The following is a 17,522-nucleotide window of genomic DNA, read 5'->3' on the forward strand; positions in this document are numbered from 1 at the left end:
TTTCCTCTCTTAATTGATTCATTTTGTTCCAATTGGGAAAAAAAAGACTTGATATGCTCATACATACATACAACCATGTAAAACCTCTGTATAATTTAAGAGATATACACAAGCTAAATACACAAAAGAAGCTAGCTTGAGTGCCAAGGGGATTTATCAGCTTACTTTATTGAAAGTCTAGATAAATGTAGGCTTTGCGATTGATTTAATGCATTCTGACTATATTACCTGTGAATTCTGTTGAACCATCTTCATGCATCGAGCTGTTTGTGGAATGATTTCTGCAGTTATGGGTCCTACATCAATTATAACAACCTTCTACAGGAGAGCTGATTCCAGAAACAACTGGAAAAGGGAAAACAAAACTTTTCCAGAGGGTCCTCAGCAAACCACTTCTAATAGCAATCTAATAGCACATAGGACTTATGGGATTTATACTTGAACTAAAAGCTAGCAAGAACAAAGACCTGGGGGGGTCTTAACAGTTTGGGGCACCATTTATGGGGACACGTGATGTACAGATGAAGAATGAATTCTAGATAATGATTTGTATTCTGATGAGAAAAAATAAACATACACAGGCAAAGCAGATCACTCATAAATTCACTGCACAAGTGCAAATATATATAGATGTAACTATAGGTCATATTGACATTAACATATTTTAAACATTTTCCATGCCATTATAGAGTTCTCTTTTACTTTTTAAGTGCTTCATAATAATGTAAAAATGCATTATAATATAATCAATAGACTATTGATATAAATCACATTTTTCATATTATAAAATCAAATATGTTTGAGGATAACTCACAATTATCTGTATAATACTGAATTGTATAATGCTCTCTGGAATATTTTTCTCCTTTATTTTCATATATTTATTTCAATGCTACATACTATATAAAATTTGTTTTTTTACTATTTTTATTTGAATTTTTTAATTGATTGAAATTCTATCATTCATGATGTTTTCTCATGCAAATTATTCCAACACCACATCCATGACAAGTATATTTATTTTACTTTAAGTTGTGGGATCTCATTCTGTGTATTTTTATAACTCCTAGTTCTGGCTGTTTAGTTGTATTATTTGCTGACCTTAGGACATCAGTTTAAACCACAAGTCCCTTCCCTCAGTTTTGAGCACAGAATAACAGCATGGCAAATATATTTTAGCTTAGATATCTTTATGCACCCTGAATATGTCCTTATGACAGACTTATAAAAATAAAATTACTGAGTAAGTTAGCATCAGCGTTTATAAGGTTATTGAGTATATTGCTAAATTTCTGTTTCTAAGAATATGTTTCTTTTTCTCTCAGCATTATATAAGAAGTTATCATTTTATTCCTGCCAATTATACCTATCATTGGGCTAATGATGGTATCCAGAAGATCACTTCTATAGAAGTTCAAAGACAAGATTTCTAAATATTGGAAGAGTGGGCTTTTAAAGTTCAAAGTATTGGAACTGAAAATGAATCGAAACAACACATCCTCATTTTGTGGCTCCTTTCAAATTTGCAAACTACATGATGAGAGTTTCCTTAAAAATTTAAAACCATAAGACTATGAGATCACAGACCATCAAAACAACAGCCTACACGTTTCATTAGTTATTTCATTTATTTTCATCTATCTTTCCCTCTCAATAAATATTGGACATCTGTCATAAGCCTAGGATATGCTAGATATTAGGGACACAGATGCTAATGAAATCTGTTTTTTGTCTTCACATCCCCAAATCTCAAGGTAGTACACAAACTTGGAGACTACGGAGTATCACAATGCAATGTGGCAAATGATATGAGAATACAAACAGACCAATGGATGCCAAAAGGAAGAGAGAGTAAGCACAGCCAAGGGACACAGCAGGAGTGACTCTTCCAGAAAACGACGTGGCTTCGATATTAACACAGATATTCTTACCACAGAGCAAAGACAGGCTGGTTACATTTGTGGTTGGAGAGAGAAAGGGGTAGATTTGGCCAGACAGTGAAGTGTCTCTGCTATTTCAAGTAGTTTCTCGGGAGAGCAAAAATGATCCACTGAAGGTGGGACAAATCAGTGGCTGTTAGAACGATTCAGGGAAAGATATCATGATGCCAATTCTATGTGAATTTAGGAGAACTGGGAGCTGATGTGTTTTGATTACTGGTTTTATTTACTAGATGGTGGATCCAAGGTTACAATGCATTTAGGTCAGTCTGAGCTTTATTAGGTTTAAAAGGATTGGAACGTGTGTATATAAATCCAAAACTATAGAGAAATAGAAATCTATGACTCAAAGACACATATTTATAAATTACACTGAAAATAATAGCTGGTGAGAATACAAAGGGTAGGAAAAGTATGAAATGGAATAGAACACTAAAAATTATGAATTTTTAAAGAATATTTAGGAGAGGGTACTGGAAGAGAGAGGACATCTGGGTAAGGCACCTGTCTTGAACACACTTGCCCTGGGTTTGATCCCTGGCACCCCATATGGTCTCTGGAGCACCACCGGGAATGATCAAAACACAGAGCCAGAAGTAAGCCCTGAGCACTGCCAGTTTGGCCCCCAAACAAAACAAAACAAAGAGAATTATTCAAGAGAAATGAACGCTGCTGAAGGCGACTTGAGAATGAGGGTTTCTAAAGACTACCACTGCAGACTTAAAATTTCAAAGGCTCAGCAAGAGGTTGTAGCCAACTCTCAGGCCTAGTGGGGAGAAAGGAAGGAGAGGAAGCTAACATGGCCCCGTACACTTTGCAGTAGGTGCCATTGTCGACGTTAGCCATTTTCCATGCTTTCTGGGGACTTATAAATCTGATTGCGACAGAAAAAAAATCAGAGCATGGCAGGTAAGAATCAGGCAAAGAACAATAAAGCCTACTGTCTCCAGAATTTGATGGTGAAGTGAAATTAGTTATATACTAGAGTTATAGTCAGATAAATAACCGGAATCAGAAATATACTCGTCTGAAAACCCTCTCAATCCAATATGACAAAAGTGAGATTATATTCTGATTCAATACTGCAGCTGTATGTATTTTTCTGAAGTTTCATAACATTAAAATTATGGGGCTGGAGAGATGGCACAGAGTTAAGATGCCTGCGTTGCCCACACCTGTTCCAGGCTCAATTTATGTTGTTGCAAAGAGTACCCTGAGCACCAAAAGGATATAGCCTCTGAGCACAGACTCGAGAGTAAACCCTGAGCACAGTCAAGGAATAAAGGAAGGAAATTAGGAAATTAGGAAGAGAAAGAAGGAGGGAGGGAAGGAGAGAGGTAGGGAGGGAAGGAAAGAGGGAGAGAGGAAAGGGGAAGGAAGGAAGGAAGGAAGGAAGGAAGGGGGAAGGAAGGAAGTAAGGAAGGAAGGAAGGAAGGAAGGAAGGAAGGAAGGAAGGAAGGAAGGGGAAGGAAGGAAGGAAGGAGGGAAGGAAGGAAGGAGGGAAGGAAGGAAGGAGGGAGGGAGGGAAGGAAGGAAGGAAGGAAGGAAGGAAGGAAGGAAGGAAGGAAGGAAGGAAGGAAGGGGAAGGAAGGAAGGAGGGAGGGAAGGAAGGAAGGAAGGAAGGAAGGAAGGAAGGAAGGAAGGAAGGAAGGAAGGAGGGAGGGAAGGAAGGAAGGAAGGAGGGAAGGAAGGAAGGAGGGAGGGAAGGAAGGAAGGAGGGAAGGAAGGAAGGAAGGGAAAGGGAATGTTATTTTTTCAAATTATAACTGATTTGCGTTCTAAAACTTCAAAGGTTACATACTGCTTACAAAGAGCAAGGCCAAAATACTTGACAGGGTAAATCCATGAATAATCTGATGTCCCCTCCCTGTTCCTTTCCCTCTCTCTCACAGCACTGAGCCGTGATGCTTCCCTTACCAACTGGATTTCATACCGGCTTTGTCTGAAATTCTCTTTCCAGATCGCTTTTCTCCTTTTCCAACCACCTGATGCTGGCTACACAGCTGCTGTCCTAGTTCCCTCTGTAACAAATACCAAGTAAATGTTGATTGGGATTTTTCCACTGTGCAATATTCACCCTTTACTGAACATGAACTCCGTTCGACCAGGGATTCATTGATTTATTTATCTGTTCCACTTGTCTGAATTTTATTATTATTATTTTGGGGAAGGCTTTTGGGCCACACCCAGGACTTCCTCCTGGTGTGCTCAGGGATCACTCCTGGCGGTGCAGAGGAACCAAAAGAACTGCTGGGAGTTGGCCATATGCAAGGCAAGGTCTTTAGCAGTGAACTTATCTTTCCAGCCCCTATCCAATAGTCTGAATAGGCACTCAATATTTGTTAGAGAACTTAATAAAATCTTCATGATGAGTAGAAGCATGGTAAGACTTACATAGAGTTAAGTATAATCTCAAGTGATTTTCTAGGAAACAGATCTGGTGCTATGGTGCAGAAAAAATTTTCATTTTCTTTCATGCTCCCACACACTAAGTTTGACCGCCAATACTGTAGTAAGGATGTTAGGAAAATAAATTTTGGTTAGCTGAATCCTAACTAGCACTGTAGCACTGTCCTCCCATTGTTCATCGATTTGCTCGAGTGGACCCAGTAACGTCTCCATTGTGAGACTTGCTGTTACTGTGTCTGGCATATCGAATGCATCACGAGATGCTTGCCAGGCTTTGCCGTGCAAGAGAGATTCTCTCAGTGACTTGCTGGGCTCTACGAGAGGAGCGAAGGAATTGAACCCAGCTCAGCCGGGCTAGCGGCTTGCAAGGCAAATACCCTACCACTGTGCTATCGCTCCATTCTCCCCATTAATAAAATTTTAATGTTCAAAGAATTAAATTTAACTTTTTACATAGGCATACAGGTGTTGTAAGCCATGCTATGCCAAATAAAATGAGAACATGGTCTAATTCAAAGCAGTTATGATCAGTAGTAGCAGTACCACCAAAAAAGTATATTCATTTTTATGAATTTCAATAAACTAGAAATTAACTATTCTTGAAGATCCCATTTTAGTGTGTTTGTAAAATATACACAGCACAGGGGTAAAATATACACAGCATAGAATTCTCCATTTTATCTTTAAAGATTAGGGTTTGGGGGCTGGAGCGATAGTACAGCAGGTGGGACATTTGTCTTGCACATGACTGACCTTGGTTCAATTATCAGCATCCCATATGGTCCCCCGAGGACTGCCAGGAGTAATTCCTGAGTGCAAAGACAGGAGTAAGCCCTGTGCATCACCAGGTGTGACCCAAAAAAGGAAAAAAAAAAAAAGCTTAGGGTTGTAGTATTTAGGGAACTTGTTAGCTGTTCTTCAAATTTGTTGTTCTCCTTCCTTACTGGTTCCATAAGCTACTTCCATTGTGAGAAAATTCCTCCGGGCCTTTTCCACATATCGAGGTGAAATGAGAAGACCTAAAGGTTCAGAAGGAAAGTCCATGTACGTAACGCAAGGGTGCAAATTCCCCAAATGATCACTGGCTATTCTGGACCCAATACAGCACACCACCTCGGACAGCTCAAAGCGGAGTAGAATTTGGAATTTTGCTGCTTCAGTGATGGAATCTACAATCACCCTAACAAATGTCGTGTGCTCCCCCACTACAGGGAGGGTTTCAGGGGAGGGTGAAGGGGAGGGCTATAGGGGGAGGGTAGTGGGAGATTATAGGAATAGATCTGTGGGGAAGGGCTATCTGTGGGGGAAGGTTTGGGGGGAAGGTTACAGGGGAGGGTTATGGGGGAAGGTAAAGGTGAAGGCTACAGGGGAAGGTCTGGAGCAAGAGCATAGCGGGTAGGGCGATTGCCTTGCACGCGGCTGACCTGGGTTCGATTCCTCCATCCCTCTCGGAGAGCCCAGCAAGCTACTGAGAATATCCCACCCTCACGGCAGAGCCTGGCGAGCTCCCCGTGGCTTATTTGATATGCCAAAACCAGTAACAACAGTCTCACAATGGAGACGTTACTGGTGCCCGCTCAGGCAAATTGATGAACAACAGGACGACAGTGCTACAGTGCTCCCACTACAGATAGGATTGGCTAGAACATTGTATGCCTACAGCTCAACTATCAACAACTTTGTAATTCACAGATCTTAAAAAAAATCAATAAAATAAAAAGAAGTACTGAGTGGTAGTTTTTGCCCAATATCAAACTGATGAACTTAAGTATTTTGTTTGTTTCTTTCTTTTTTTCCTCTTACTTGGCCAGTGTGGGGAAGCTAATGATAATAGTCAAAGAGACAAATGAAATAGCCCCGTAGTAGCAACAGCACCATGGCAAGCTAGGAGGAACTACACATCCCTGGGGGAAATGGCACAGTTCTCCTGAATGCTCAAGGCAGACCTGAGTTCACATCAGAACGCAATGATCGTTGCTATGACAATGGGGCGGTGGCGTTTATTTCTGTTGAACATCAGGAGCACGGGTTGCGCCTTCCCCAAATTGAATGCTTTACTTAGAAATAATTTGCACAGATTCTCCATCCGATGCGGCTGCAATTCCCTGCTGAGCTCCACTCCTTACTATAAAGGGCAGAGGGCCTCCGCTCAGACTTGCCATGTCACTGTGGGTTTCCTTTTTAGCTCATTAGGAAGATGAGGGAAATACAGAAGCCTTTCTGTGACTGGGGAGAACTTGAACCATAACGGCGCGATGATCTAAACTGCTCCCTGGGAACGAAACGGGGGAAGTGCCGACTTCATTCTGAATCACTGGCTTTGCATGATATGGGATAGTTCTGCCAAGGGAAACAAAAATACAGTTCTACTTGTTCTCTTGTTCATTAGTTAAAATAATACTATTTGGAAGGTCGAGGGGAAGGGGACATCTTTAGATGTTAAGTTCACCTAGATCAATTTTTTCTTTTTCTTTTCTGTACAGCGAGAGAACTCATCATCCCTTTTTTGGAACACTATAGTGGAGTGCATCAAGACACTTCTCTCTGGAAGGGAGCATAGCATGACACTCGCCATAACAATACCACCGGACCCCACATCTGGCTGTTTCATTTGGGGTGCCCCTGAGGGGGGCGGGTGAGACACCTCCCTGCTCCACGAGTGAACCAATTCCTGGAAATGAGGATGTGTGACGCTTCATACCACATACCACCCTTACTCCAAGAGTACCACACCACATTTGATGGGGTTCAAAGTGGGGGGCAACCAATCTTAGAGGGAAATATTTTTTACAGATATATATATACATATGTAAGTACACAAAGCTCAAACTTTTTTTAAAAATTTTTGTATACAAATTTATTTTCAAGTAATATTAATGTCTTCATAGGTTATATACTTGGGTAGAGAACTAAGTGCTATGATATTTATTTTTTTTAAATTTTTATTAGTGAAACTCCATGAGGTACAGTTGTAGAATTACAAATTTTTGTGCTTGGGTTTCAGTTACACAGTGATCAAGTACCCATCCCTCCACCAGTGCCCATTTTCCACCACCACAGATCCCAGTATCCCTCCCACCCCCCATGACCCCATCATCCCACGCTGCCTCTGTGGCAGGGAATTCCCTTTTGTACTCTCTATCCTTCTGGGTGTTGTGGTTTGCAAAAGAGGCATTGAGTGGCAATCATGTTTGGTCTATACTCTACTTTCAGCATGCTTCTCCCATCCTGGGAGGATCTTCCTAACACCCTTTATTTGGTGCTCCCTTCTCTATCTGAGCTCCCTTTTTCCCTCTAGTGTGTGGCTGGCCTCCAAACCCTGGAGCAAACCTCCTGGTACTAATCTCGGCCACTCTTGGGTGTTAGTCTCCTATTTTGTAACTTTATGTTCCCCAGATGAATGCAATCTTTCTATGCCTATCCCTCTCTTTTTGACTCATTTCGACAAAGCTCAACCTTTAACAACACATTAGTGATCTCTTATAGAAGGGCTTAATGGGTGAAATACAACCATCTTCACATTCTTTCCTCTAAGGAAACTTTTCTGGAATATTTTCAGCAGTTTTTTTAATAATAAACAATACAAAATATATTATTTTGGTTCTGCTTTGGGGCAGGGATTGGAAATATTTTTTACAGATATATATATATATATATACATATGTAAGTACACAAAGCTCAAACTTTTTTTAAAAATTTTTGTATACAAATTTATTTTCAAGTAATATTAATGTCTTCATAGGTTATATACTTGGGATTCAGGATGGAAACATCCAAAATATGGTGGTGGAAAGGTGTAATGGTGGTGGGATTGGTGTTTGAATATTATATGTAATCAAATATTGTGAACTACTTTATAATAAAAAATTTAAAAAGATAAGCATCCAGGCCTTAACAGGACCTAGAAAAGGAGCTACACTTGGTGGTGCTGGGGCTCCCTCCTGGCTCTGTGGTCAAGGATCACTCCTGGCGGGGCTCAGGGAACAATATGGAGTGCCGCGGATCAAAACCTGGGTTGGCTGATTGCAAGGCAAGCACTCCTGCCTCTGGACCTATCACTTTAGCCCCAGCAATATATTCCTATGCCCACCAATGTTCAAGTGTAGGGTATGATTGCTTCCCACAACAAAATGCTAGCAGAAGTGATGATGTCCGCAGAGGCTAAAGACCAATATCGTTAGGATAAGGTGGGGAGTGGGGGGTTTATTTTGTCTTGATTCTGGGGAGCGGGGGGTGGGGTGGAGAATGGCCTGGAGCAGATTTACTGTTAATTCAGTTTTTAAAAGGAACAATGAGATTTTTTAAATTGCTTTGGTACATTTACACAATGGAGTACTATGTAGCGGTTAGAAAAGATGAAGTCATGAAATTTACATACAAGTGGTACAACATGGAAAGTATCATGCTAAGTGAAATGAGTCAGAAAGAGAGGGACAGACATAGAAAGATTGCATTCATCTGGGGGATATAAAGTAACAAAATATGAGATTAATACCCAAGAATAGCTGAGATCAACACCAGGAGGATTACTCCATAGCTTAGAGGCCAGCCGGGTATTCTAGGGGAAAGGGCAGTTCAGATAGAGAAGGGAGCACCAAATAAAGGGTGTTTGGAGGATCCTCCCAGGAGGGGAGATGCATGTTGAAAGTAGAATGTTTGCCACTCAATGCCTCTTTTGCAGACCACAACACCCAAAAGGAGAGAGAGAGAACAAAGGGGAATGCCCTGCCACAGAGGCAGGGTGGGATGGGGGGGAATGGGGGTGGTGGGAGGGATGCTGGAATCTGGGAAATGGGCACTGGTGGAGGGATGGGTGTTTGATCATTGTATAATTGAAACCCAAGCACAAAATTTGTAAGTCTACAACTGTACCTCATGGTGTCTCACTAATAAAAATTAAAAAAAAAAGAAATTTAAAAAAATAATTGCAGTACCTATCCAAATGTTTTGTAGTGAACAAGACCCATCAGAAGAGTAGCACTATAGCACTGCACTGTCCTCCAATTGTTCATCGATTTGCGCGAGTGGGCACCAGTAACGTCTCCATTATGAGACTTATTGTTACTGTGTTTTGCATATTGAATGTACCACAGGGAGCTTGCCAGGCTCTGCCACAGTCAGAAGAGTAATTATTAATATTCGTAGGACATAACACATCTTTCAATCATAACGTGTATATGATTATTTAAACTTCATTTATGAGACTTAATTTACTTCATTCACTTTTACATCATGAGGAATATAAACTTGAAATATTCAGTAACATCTAAGAAATATTTGTATAGTAATTTTTTAATGGAAGATTAAAAGGAAAGGCACCAAACTATTACTATCATTAACTGTACTGAAACAAGCAGGAATCCTATTAATTTTTAAAGTTACTTGCTGAATGATTAATATTTCAAGCATTACTGGCCTTACCCACTGAAACTATATAAAATCTAGAATGATAGTAAAACCAAAGGCTTTTTTTAAAATACTTTGGATAAAATTTTCCATAGTGAACTAAATTGCATTGCAGGTCTGGTATCGATGCCATGAAAAATTTTTACTGTGTTGCTTCCTTTTTTTCTATTGCACTTTTTAGTTTCCTTGTATAAATTTATCTATTAACCATTCATCAGCTAGATGATTTACAAATATTTTTCCCCAGTCCACTGGTTGTGTTTGGGTGTGTTTTCATTTTGTTGTGCAGATTTTGTTTGATTTAGTACCACTTACCCGCTTATTGATTTTTGCTTTGTTGCTTGGGATTTGGCTATTACATTTGGGAAATTACTGCCAAGACAAAAGTATAAGGGTTTTTCCCTTATAAAAATATTTCCCCAGGAGATTTACAGTTTCAGGACTTACATTTAAGTCATAACCCATTTTTGAGTTAATTTTTTGAGTGCTATCGGGCTCCAAAATTGAAGTGAATTTTAAAAAATTAAAAAAACAAAATAAGTCTTTGGTTATTTATTTTCTATGACACCAACTTTCAAATACTGAATGAATTGACCAATGAACATTCCTGGACTCCTGTGTCAAATATGAAGTTACTATCAGTGTGAAGGTTTTGTTCTGGGCTCTAGATCTGTCTCACTAGTATACATGTATGATTTTTGTGCTAAGACCATACTATTTTGCTTATTAGAACTTTGTTCACAGATTGGAATCAAGAAGTATGATACTTCCAACTTTGTTCTTGTTTTCTCAGGATTGCTTTGGCTGTTTAGGGATTTCTGTGGCTCAGGACAAACTTTAGGATTAAATTTTTTTTTTCTGTGAAAACATCATTAGAAATTTTTTGTGCGAAAAAATACATTTATTTTGTGAAATGTGCCTAGAGATATAAAGGAAAAGAACAAGGAGAGAGAGAGAGGAAGGAGAAAGAGAGATCGAGGAGGAGGAGGAGGAGGAGGAAGAGGAGGAGGGGGAAAAGGAAGAGGAGGAGGAGGAGGAGGAGGAGGAGGAGGAGGAGGAGGAGGAGGAGGAGGAGGAGGAGGAGAACATGAGCTTCTCAAGAAAGGAAGAGTACACATCTCGGGTCCTGATAGTGAATTTATTGCGCCAGACAGTGAGACACAGAGAACTGCAAATACACATCTCAGGTTATGATGCGGAATCTCTAAAGCAGAGAATAAATTGTCACTGGGATTTTGATGGATATCTATATGTGAGTTTGGGTAGTTTGATCATTTTAGCAAATTAATACTAATAAATAACCATGACCTTTCTCTTAGATGTTGTCTGGTTTTTGCTTCTGGAGAGAGAGAGAGAGAGAGAGAGAGAGAGAGAGAGAGAGAGAGAGAGAGAGAGAAAGAGAGAGAGAGAGAGAGAGAGAGAGAGAGAGAGAGAGAGAGAAAGTCATCAGCGGGGTTTATATAGGGAAGCAGGGAAGCGAGACAGAGAGCACCCTCACCCTGTGACCACGTGAGGAACCCAGTACCTCACACATTCCACCAGAGCAGTCTATCACTGAGTCAGTAGCTCCCTAGCCTGTTTTTATCTTCTTAATTTCTTTCATCAAAGTCTCCTTACAGCTTGCAGTCTACCAATCTTTCATCTTCTTAGATCAGTTTACTCCCTAGTATTTTATTGCTTTTGATGCTATTGTAAATGGGATTGTTTCCTTTAGTTCCTTTTCAGATATTTCATTTTCCGTCTATTTTAAGTTAAATTATGCCAAAGCACAAGTGTCTGACTTCTAAGGGCTCCATTAGAAAACCTTGTAATTGTTACAGAGACAAGCCCTGGAGACTGAACAACTGAGACGAGACTCTATGGAAAACAGATTAAAAATATGTGCATGTTCCATTATGGAAGAAACATAACAAATACCTAAGTCACATTTTTGGTTGATCTTGTTTTTGTTCACTTACTTTAAAAAGTATCTTCAAACTTTCTAGGGGTATGACAATTAAAGATATATGTAACTTCTGTAATGGGCTGGAGCGATAGCACAGCGGTAGGGCATTCGCCTTACAAGCGGCCAACATGGCCGACCCGAGTTCGATTCCTCCGCCCCTCTCGGAGAGCCCAGCAAGCTACCGAGAGTATTCGATATGCCAGACACAGTAACAACAAAGTCTCCAATGGAGACGTTACTGGGCCCGCTCGAGCAAATCGACGATCAACGGGAGGGCCTTTACCTTTACCTTTACCTGTAATGGACAAGAAATGGGACTTTACATGTCCAACTGTTATCATTTTGAGATAAGACATATGAAGGTCCCTTGATTTTTTTTTAAAAAAATAATATCACAGTAGGGGGGATGCAGCAATTGTGTAGAGGAGATAATGTGCCTGTCTTGCATGCAGCTAGCCCAGGTTGGATCACTGGCACAACAAATGTTCTCATGAGCACTGCCAGGAGAGATTCTTGATCACGGCACCAGGAGTTTGTCCTGAGCACCACTGGGTATGGTCAAAAACAAATGAAACAGAATATATATATATACATTTATATATGTATGTACATGTATATGTATATATGCACTATAGTGTGAAGAAATGGTAATAGGAAGAGAAGATAAATAAGGTGAGAAAACAAAGAAAGTACTATAGTATTATATATATCAGTTAACTAATAAATATATAACAAATATTGATTACCAACTCTGTGTTTTTTATTTTCCCAGAACTAGATATCAGTTTCTGTTCTCAATTATACTTTCAAAAATTTCACAGAACATTGATAAAAATATTAAAGAGAAAATTAAATATATTAAAATTAATTCATATTTATAAAATTATAGATAAAAGTCATGTGATGACAAAAGTTGTCATTCTGTACACCCATATTTGAAAGAGATTTGCTTGTTGTATAATCCAAGTTTGATGATTTTAGGATCACTTACACTTTTTTTCTTTTTTTTGCTTTTTTGGGTCATACCCAGAGATGCTCAGGGGTTACTCCTGACTCTGCAATCAGGAATTACTCCTGGCGGTGCTGGGGGACCATATGGGATGCCAGGAATTGAACCTGGGTCAGCCGCGTGCAAGGCAAATGCCCTACCCGCTGTACTATCGCTCTGGCCCATTTACATTTTTGGGACCTCCTTACTCTCTTTTGTCACTGAAACAACCTTAGTCCAGCACCACTACTTCAAATAGATGTGTCTGATTGTATAGCAAAATAATCTTTCAAACATATAGATATCTTGCTAAAATATTAATATCAAATCCAATTCTGTTGTAAGATAGTGTTGGAGATAGCTCAGGTAAAGTGTAAAACTAGTTTCAAATGAATAATTATGACTGATTTAAACTAAGGACTCTTGGAGGCATTATAGGCTTTTGCATGAAAAATCCATGCCATCCTATCCATATCAATATGGACAGAACTCCGTTAGAATAACCAAGGTGCTTTCTTTTGCCCAGGCATTCTAAGTGCCATAGTTTTATCTCCCAAAAGAATTAGTTTGGTATTTCTGACAAATCATGCAAACCTTTGGTGTTCCTGCATTTTGTGAGATGCTCACTGTCTCATAAAGCTTGGGATGCATTAGTCCTGCATTCTGGGCAGAGCGCCAAAGGGACAAAAGCACAGTCCTGAGCCTTCAACACTCCACTCATGCAGCCTTGGCACCAGAGGATGAAATATCAATTATCGCAAACATATTCTGGGCACTTAGAGGCATTACTCATTCTTCGCTGTGGGATGGGAATTTGTGTGTTCAAGAAGAGGGAGTTGGCAGGTAGAAGAAGCACTATCATAAAAAATTTTCCCTACCAAACAAAAAGAGAGAGAGAGAGAGAGAGATGTTGTGTGTAGAATGTGTGCAAAGTCTCCTGCGTGGTTTATTTCATTTCTCTTGGAGTGAAGAAGTCCGTTTACATTCTCCCGTGAACCAAATCCATTGACCAGTCTCCTGATTTCCCTGTACCGGAGGCAGAACAGTCGACGGATTTGTGTTTTGTAGTGGAAAGCGCAGAATAACCTTCAGAGCAAACCTTCAGAAAGAAACCATGTGCTTAGACTGCCAGCTCCACTTAAACACTAGGACAGCCTAAGAAAACAGGACATTTATGTGCATGTTCATCAGACTGAGTGTCCTTGGAACTACCCCCTTAGGCACAAGTCCACACAACAAGCTTTTTGACCTCTTCAACTCATGCATCTCTCTGGGTGGTGCTATCTGGGCTGGGGAAAAGCTACTTGATGGTGTTTTTCTGTATTGAGGGATTTATTCTAATAAGAGATATTCTTATTTAACATACATATTGTTCGCTATTGGGGGAAATTGAGTATGCCAGGAAAGATATAAAAATATACTACATTATATCATGCACTCGTCACTTCTCTTTACTTAATGGAAATTTTCTCTAACCCCTCTGACACCTAACGCCTTCATTTTAATGTTTTTATTTTCTTATCTCATGTTACCATACCAAATCTATTGATAAATATTTATCTGTAAAGCCATCCTAGGAAGATGTGGGTACCCTCTGCTCCCTTATTTAGGCATTTAGATACAAGAAATAAGAAAGAGAATGGCACTGGGATAATAATTTTGTTCATTTTATTCAGGAATCTGGCTTGTTTCAGAGAATGCCCAGGTGACAGAAAACAACAAACAGATGGGCAAGTCAGGCTGCTTCACAGTTGACTAAAAAACAGTCTCTATCCTGCAAATTTCTTTCCCAACTGTTCCCTAGTAACCAAGGAATTCTGAGTCCTACCTTTAGTTTTTTCACACCGTGTCCTTTGGAAAAATTAGACCCTGAAATTCTTCTTGCTTTCATTGGGAGTAAGTTTCCAGGGGAGGGTTTAAGAGGCTTGCCTGGGAGATCATAGCGGGGCTGGAGCCAGGGGAGGAGACAGAACATGCAGTTAACAAGTATTGGGGCTGAGGACAGACTGCCCCGGCGTATGCCTGATTGGATGCAAGGCAACTGAGAAATAGCAGACTCAAAAACAAAGCTTCATCCAATTACCTTCCTTTCTAAAAGTAGGAAACAATTTTTTTCCTTCCCGAATCATGGAGGTGGGAGTCAGCCTTGTCATTCCAAACTGGAGATTCCAAGATTTGTTTTCCTATATAAATAAGTCGTAAGTAATTCCTTTCAAAACTCTGTATAAGTCTTAAAGTTTTTTTAGCCCCATCTTCCCTCCACATTTGCTAACCTGAAGCTTTCTACAAAATGATAGAACCTCACTTCAACCAGTAGATCACTGGCACTATAGTTTATGGACCTCTGTGGGTGTAAAAGTGAGATTCTCATTTCTCTTTCTCATGGGTAAGTCACTGAATTCAAGGGAATTAAAGGGTTTCCTCCCAATTTCCTCTACACAAGGAAGGGGTTTCATGGAGAGGCTGCAAGAATACTTGGACTTCAATGTTAAAAGAACAGAGGATCTGTGAAGTTGGAACCTTCTTATGTTTATTTCATAGCTTGGGTCACACTGAAATGACTACTTGTTGATGCAGAGGTCATAAGGAAAAAAGGTAGACGGAATAAATGAAGCTCTACTTTTGTTCACTTTGAAATGATCAGAGAAACTGCTGAGACAATGACTTGGCTAAGTCACCTCGGCAATTGAGATTAATGGAGTTTCTGCTTGTTTGTATTATGTGGGTAGCATCAGATGGCGTTGCCTTATTTTTCAAGAAATGATACTTGGAGCAGTGTCAAGAGAAAGGCTGTAGGATCAGATCTGGTTTGCGTGTCTGGTTCCTATGTAGGTCAAAGCATCGGCACACTATTTTATTCAAGGAATGGAGATAATAGGAGAGCAGAAGCAAAACTTTGTGAGTCTGTGATCTTTTTTGTAAGACTAGACTATCTTAAGTATCAGTTTTGTGGTCTTATTCTTGGCTCGACCTCTGAGCCAGTCTGATTAGAGAGAAGCCATTTTCTGTCAATATAGTCTTATTCTGATATAAAATTGGGGGGGTGAACACATGCCTTATTAATTTCATATCTCTGTAATATGTGATTATTTTAAGAGAAAAACGGTCTGCACTTGTGAATAATCTCTCAGGTTCTTTGTAACATCACACGATGCTCACAAGACAATTTGGTGCTTTTAACACACAAGGCACTGCATGGTCAGACTGGGATCTGTTGTTTCCTTGTCTGGAACCTTCCTCAGATGTCTAAGGGATTTTCTCCTCACCTACTTCTAGACGTTGCTCTGGTTTAATCTGCTCTGCAAGGCCTCCATCATCGCTGCACTTGAAATGCTGTCCTCGTACCCACTTTCTATTTCATCTCCCAGTTTGCATTTTCCTGTGTACTTAGAATCTATAGAAATTATATAGAATTTATATGGTTTATGCTTTTCTTCCTCCAGGATGAAAATTCCACAAGGGCAGAAGTCTGGGTATATTTTCAAATAATGCTGATCATACACAATATAAAATAACAGAACCACACACAAGCAATAAGAGGATACTACTAATAAAAGAAATTTTGGTCACTATCCAATAATGATAGCTTCATACAGTTTAGCTTTGTCTTACTAAACAGATAGGATGATCCTAAAAAAAAAAAACTAGGATATTGTTCTAAAATCCTATAACCACAGAACCAATAAAACTGAGGGTATGAGATCTAAATTACAATAATCAAACTTTAAAATGTTCCTATCAGAATGGCAGGTTGGAGGGTAAATGGGAACATTGGTGAAGGGAAGGTGACACTGGTGATGGGACAGTTGTTGAAAAATTATAAATCTGGAACCCAACTATGAGTAACTTTGTATATCTCAATGCTTAAATTAAAAACTGATTTAAATATAATAAATTGTATCTTGCAAACTTAAAATAAATTGCATTATAATCACACAACTAGGCAATTAAAATTAAGTGGGGTTCATTAATTTTAAACTATTTTATCACTGATTTGGGCATCTCTCCCTCAAAACTTTCAACATTTCATTGTTGCAAAGTATATTTTAACTTAGTGAACATTTGCACTTTCAAAAACAGTTTTCCAAGAAAGTAACAATTTTTCTTATACTTTAAATGATCCAAATAAAATGATAAGTTATACCTTGTTTCTATCATTAATTGAAAAGACCTAAAATAAGAAAGACAAAAACCAAAAAGCTAAATTCTGGGGAAAAAAACCAACATTGCAGTCTGAGATTTCCTGCTTTTTCCTCATTTCTGTTTTTGCACCTTTCCTCCCTCTGTGTTTCTGTGTTTCTCTGCTTGCATTACTGGCAGAGGACCCAGCTTCATAATAAGAAATGTTTTTTAAAAAGACATTCTCTCCTTTAGCAAGCAAATATGATTATAAACCTGTGCTACCTTCTAAGCTTGGCTAGGTGTTAATTGCCAAGTAAAAGATTGCACATTTCACCCATCATTTGTTCATTCCGAAAGTATATGTACGCGGGTATATATTTAGTGGGAGCCAATTATGTACAAATTGTTGATTGAACAAGGCTTTGTACTAATCTACAGGTTAAATGAAATACAGTCTCTGTCCCATGCAACTTACAATTTTTGGGAGAAAACCTGAAAATTCATGTGATGCACGGAAAGTCCCAAGGAACTTTGCTTTTCCAGTGTGGGTTTCTCCATGGTAGCCCTTGATCTATAAAGTACACAAGCTAGCCTACGTATCCATCATAAAGGGCTGTTGTAATAACAGTAGTCCTAATAGTTATTTGTCTGTGTGGTCCCCAAACAAAAAAGTATTCATCATGATGGCAACAGCAAAGAAACAAATCAGGTG

Source organism: Sorex fumeus, unplaced genomic scaffold, assembly GCF_029834395.1.
Source record: "Sorex fumeus unplaced genomic scaffold, SorFum_2.1 ptg000097l, whole genome shotgun sequence".
In the NCBI taxonomy this organism is placed as follows: Eukaryota; Metazoa; Chordata; class Mammalia; order Eulipotyphla; family Soricidae; genus Sorex; species Sorex fumeus.